We start from the raw sequence: 6,198 nt of genomic DNA, 5'->3' as shown, positions 1-6,198 counted from the left end.
AGGAAGTGAAGATGAAACCATAGCAGATAGCCAGGAGGGTTAGAGTGAGCGTATAGGTTACGTCGAAAAGGGACATGTAGAAGGGTATGTGTTGTGTCAAGAACCATGTTAAAGGGTTAAGAGTGAGGAGGAAGTGATCCGAGGTGTGCAGTGGAGTAACCAGTACATGATCAGTGTAGCAGTGTGTATAAATAAGATCCAGTTGGTTGCCTGATTTGTGAGTAGCCATAGTTAACACTCGCTTGAGATCAAAAGAAGCAAGCACAAGTGTGGAAGTCTGCAGCCTGAGGTTTATCTAGGTGGATGTCTCCTAGCGTAACTAGGGAGTACCATCCTCAGCAAAGTTTGAGAGCAGCACATCTAATTCTTCCACGAAGTTACCTAGTGGTCCTGGGGGTCGATAAACAACTATAAAATGGATTTTAAGAGGGTGGGTAATAGTGGCTGAATGTGATTCAAAGGAGCTATTGATACTCAGAGATGGTAAAGGATAAAATTTCCAATCATTAGAGATGAGCAGACCAGTACCTCTTCCAGTCAAACGGGGGGAGTGGGAAAAAGATAAATTATTGGAGAGTGCTGCAGGTGTAGCATTGTCCTCTGGTTTGATCCACGTCTCTGTCAGGGCCATGAGATTTAGTCTTGAATGACTTGTAATAGAAGCAATAAAATCTGCTTTGTTTACAGCAGACTGGCATTTCCAGAGACCAATAAAAAAAGAAAGTAGTGTATTAGTAGACATAGGCAAAGTGCGCCGCTTGTTAGGATTGCGCTGCCTACAGTGTGTGATGCATGGTTTGCGAGTGGTAGTGATAGTAGGGATCTGGAAACACATAGTAAGAATTGGTTATAAAAACTGAAACAGAAGTGAAACAAGTTGTAGGAAAAAGAATGATTAAAAAGCGATACTTGTCGGCGCCAATGGCCTAGTGGGCATCGCGCCGACATATAGCGCCTTTGCGCTTCGGGCGTCCCGAGTTTGAGTCCCAGCTCGTGGACCTTTCCCGATCCCACCCACTTCGCTTCCTGTCGACCTACTGTCCTATCTAAATTTTAAAAAAGGCATAAAATGCCAAAAATAAATCTAAAAAAAAAAAAAAGCGATACTTATGTCACTTGCCGGTTTCTCTGCTCGGTGGAGTCGCACGGTAGAGTCGATGGTCTTTACACTCTTCGGTCTTCACATGAGGAGAGCTTCACACGAGGGTTGCCGTGACCACTGTCGCGGTATGCTAAGCTTTTTATATTCGTCTAACAAAACTCAAATTGAATTCAGCTGGACACACTTTCCTGTTTATCACAACAAATGGCCAAGCAAAGCACATGACCCTGACAAGGTACACGATACAGTAATAGACCAAGCGCGATTTCAGCACGTCTCCACACAGTGAACAAAACAAGCGTTTCCTAGCAATGACAACTGCGATAAACACTGAGACAATAAATAAATACACTTACGAGACTTACACTTACACTTTTAACGTCTGCTGATTGACTGCTTCTCTCAGAGAGTATTTCTTTACACTGTGTTTTGCTGGCGCTTGAACACACTTTCCTGTTTATCACAACAAATGGCCAAGCAAAACGCACGACACTGACAAGGTACGCGATACAGTACTAGACCAAACGCGATTTCAATTTAATTTTATTATTTTATGTTATTTCTTATTTAGTTTAGTTTTTTTTTTTTGCCACCTGTAGTTCTGGCTTAGATTGTGCCAGAAGGTGAAATTATCAAATAAAAATACATAAATAAATAAACTTTTTTAAACATTAGTTTGTTGCATAATTGAAAGATGTGTTTTACTGAGCATGTAAAGTGACACTGGTTCATATGACACCTGACCTTATATGTACATATATGTATATGTATACTGTATGTATATGTATTAAGAGTTTCAATAAAAAAATAACAAATTAATTGTAATAAAATTAAATAAATTAAAGGCTGATTAATTTAATTTACTGGTTAAGTTCCAAATAAATAAAAATATTAGAAATTATGATTGCTCCATATCAATCCAAAGTTTTTCTTTTTTTTCTTTTTCTTTTTCTTTTGGAATCTTGTAATGATTGTTGAACTCATTCCTTTATCTCATACTATCCTTAGTCCCTACATGCAGAGTAGACCCAGAATCAGCTGTCTCCTCCCACTCATTAACCCTACAAACATCCCAAACCTTGCGCTGTTCTATACGATGATTTTAACAACCCAGTCAGTCAGGATAAATAGCTCTCCATCCCTGATTGTTAAATTATGTCCTCTATTATTCATCAATCTGTTCAGTGGCTGCATTAGAGGAGTGGGTAGGTATGACAGACAGACAGAGGGAGAGATGGGGGTCGGCACACAGGGGTTAAACGCAGGAGGGAAGTGGCAAGACACACTCACACTGATCCATTAGCTAATGGAAGCCTAAAGCACTGTCAGTTAACCCCCTGTGTTCCCATCATTGTCAGACACACCTCCCAGCTGTGTGTGTGTGTGTGTGTGTGTGTGTGTGTGTGTGTGTGTGTGTGTGTGTGTGTGTGTATATACGTTTGTGTGTGAACATGTGTGCACATAGCACACTTGAAGGTAATAAAAAAAAAGATCAAGAGTTGTATTCATATGTGAGTCCATAGAAGACTTGAAAATGATTGTTTCTTTACAAAAATATGCACAGAACACTGGGAATAAAATGGAGCAAGGAAGATGTAATCCTAGCCCAAAGTCAAGTTACATTAGTGTTACATTAAGTTACACAGATAAGTCAGTAGGTGGCGACAAGTGACTGTCTGAATGAATGAGTAATTTGATTGTTCACTCAACAAATTTGTTCATGTTTTTATAAACGAGTCATTTCAAAATTCTAATAATTTATTAAAAAAACAAAATCATTCAGCAAACGAAACAAGTAACTGGAATCTTGGAATGATTGTTGAACTCATTCCTTTATCTCATACTATTCAAAGCAAGTAACTGAATCAGCCACTCAACCGATTGTTCAAAAACATCGATTCATTCAGAAACTTACACTACTGTGTTCGCTTCGATCAAAAGCAAACAGAACCCATTCAACCCAATCTCATGAGAAAAAATTAATTAATGCACGAATGAGTGAATGAATAAATAAATAAAAGTGCATGCCTAACCCCACCACTAAACATACTGTAACCACCAATGGGGCACAAGATCTACAAAATTGCATAAATGAAACTGTACAAATTAATACAAATTAGCCACCAATTAGCCAAACAGTCAAATGGTTATGAATTGCAATGAGAGTATGTTGATGGTATTCATGTTAATATCTATGGTATTTATAATTAATGATGGTATCTAGAAAGGATGTGCTGTTCCAATTCTTCTTCTACTGCTGCTACTTCTGTCATACGTTTTGTGTTTGCGTTATTTTCTGACCGTTTATTTTGATGTGTAGTCTACTTATTAATTGTTGCAGCATGTCATGTTAACAATTAAGGAATGCTCACAGAGTAGACACAGGGTTGTTTGATCCGTACAGTCTATTTTATTCAATGTTAAAGGGGACATCGGATAAAATTGTCACTTTTTTAGCTTTTTTTTTTCTTTTTCTCGGTTGGTTGTCTTTTTTGTTTTTTTGCATTTGGTTAGATTTCTGGCATGTCTGCCAGCTTAGAAAAGCTGAAAAGAAAACATGCTGCCAGTTTGTTATGGGCTGTGTGAGTCTGAAACTGAGTCATCTATGACGTCAATAGATAAGTCTGATTCAAAGCTTTTTTTGTTTTTTAGATTATTGGCTGAACAACTGGCCACTGTAAAGATGCATTTGTGTGCATTATGAGCTGCCGGGACCTGATGTGACCAATCAGAGAAGTTTCCGAATCTCAGTCGATTTTTTGATTGGTTAAAGCGAGAATATCACGTTTTTCTGTGGATGCTTGAGTCCCAAAGCACCTACAGGATTGGAGCCTATGTTTTGAATCAATGATCCATTCAGTGCACATTTATATAAATAAACAAAACAAACAAAAGAAAAAGATTAAAATCATGAATAATACCTCAAATTGTGTGATTTGTTTTGGAAAAATGTGTTATTACTTTTCTAAGTGATCAGACTTATGATAAATAGGGTTAAAAAAACATCCCATAGACTTTCATTTATAGAGTGTCCTGAGTAGCATTGTGACTAGAATACAACTAAAATACAGAACACCCTGGAACCCACCTAGCAACTACCCTGGAAACATGGCAGTGAGCATTACTTGCATTTTACATGAGCACCACTTAGAAAATGTAACAGTTACAATATTTTCTTTTTTACGTCGTTGACATACATTTCAACAGAAGTTAAAATGTCTCAGACAATCAGCTCAAGTGAAAAGAAAAGTATATGTAAAACCAACAAATGATGAATCGATTAGGTGCCAAATGCATTTTAATAAAACAAAAACAAAGACCAGTTAATATGTTAAAGCGGCAGTCGGCATATTCTTTATGCCAGAAACATGTAATATATTAATGAAGTGGAGTCATTGAAATGGCTCCATATTACTAATAAGGGACACTTAATTTGTGAATATAAACGGACTTACTCTTATTGCAGATGCCAGGCTTGTGTGTGATCATGTGAAATGCAGTAGTCTGAACCCCTGCACTATAACATCACTTCATCTCTTTATTCATATGTATAATTAAGGGCTTCATTACAATGTAATTCCCCACAACAACTAAAATTTAAACAGCACCATCCTGTAAACGCTTAGTTTTATTCCTTGAATTATGTTTGAGAAACCCACAAAGAACGAAGAGTCACAGACAAGAGGGAACTTTAATTAAATATTGTGAAAGTCAAAAAGTTATTTTACAGTTCAAAGGTAATTTAAAAAAATGATCATCTTTACAGTAGTTTCTTTTGATATTTTTTTCACCAGTAACAACTGCCCACTGAAAGTCCAGTCTACAACAAGTACGTAATCAACAGGAAAAATAGTAGCAGATGACGACTTGCCAATTCGGATGTGTGACATATTAAACAAAAAATCAAATAACCATCAAATTATAACTTTGCAGCTGACACCCATTTTAATAATGGGGAAAGCCATGATTCAGAAAGAAATAAGCCACATAAACTGACTTAGATGTTCAAGAAACACAGAAAGTTGTGATGTGATGCACTGGAACATGGGATGAAACTTATTAAGACACGACAGAGGAGTGTCATGGAATGACATGTACGAGCAAATAACTGTATAGACTCTTGTGCTGTTACTCCATAGTTTAACTTGTTAATTTATTTTTTTCTAACCAAACTATCTAAATCATTTTTTAAAAAATAAATAAATAATGTAAAAAAGAGAAATCTGCATTAAGACATTTTGACTGTTGGTACACTTCCACAAAAAAAAAAAAACCAAGGATTGTGGAATTTTTGACAAGAGAAATAAAGGAAAAAATATGTGTATTATTTTCCCTTTAAAAAAAGTAAATTCTGGCGAGAAAATATTCAAAAACAGGGAGATATTACTGTATATTTGCTGAGCATGAAAACAATAACTATCCTTTTCTCTGTAAGTTCCAGAGAAGCAAAATGAAAAGATTATTATATTGTTTACATGTTTGAATATATTCTCAAAAACTTCATTGCATTAAAATACAAACTATTTAACAAATCTTAAAATGTTATAACAACACATTTTCATAGAAAAAACAACAACAATTGCTCTGTGCGAATGGCCAAAAATAAAAAATAAAACAAAAGCGGTTGTTCTTTGACATACAAAAATGACTATACAAATAAAATTCCAAAATCACATTTATGGACACGACTTGGCAGATGACAAAATAAAAACAGATCATCGCCAAATGATGAGCGAAAAACACACAAACATGAAGACAGTTTGAAGCATGTACAATTTCAAGCGATACATACATACAATATTCATCAATGGATATCCTACATACTGTATATCCCTTCATGATCATCAAAACCTCAGAGCTAAAGTCAGTGAGATCTGCTAAGCATGTCGTAAACATTATATCAGTGACACTAGGTTGTATAAAGCTGCCTTATGACTCCATTCTGATGTATAAATATATTTAAAACAATGACTTTGGCAAAATAAAAGAGAATTATAAAATCAAACAGATGTATCAGTCTGTACAAAGCATACACGCAAGAATCCAAAGTGATGGCTTCATCTAGATCTCGGATCATTCGTGAGAAGGGAACAGAG

Source organism: Sinocyclocheilus grahami, unplaced genomic scaffold (assembly GCF_001515645.1).
Source record: "Sinocyclocheilus grahami isolate Dianchi unplaced genomic scaffold, SAMN03320097.WGS_v1.1 scaffold91.1, whole genome shotgun sequence".
Lineage (NCBI taxonomy): Eukaryota > Metazoa > Chordata > Actinopteri > Cypriniformes > Cyprinidae > Sinocyclocheilus > Sinocyclocheilus grahami.
The sequence above is the reverse complement of the archived record's forward strand: the minus strand, read 5'-3'. Positions refer to the sequence as shown.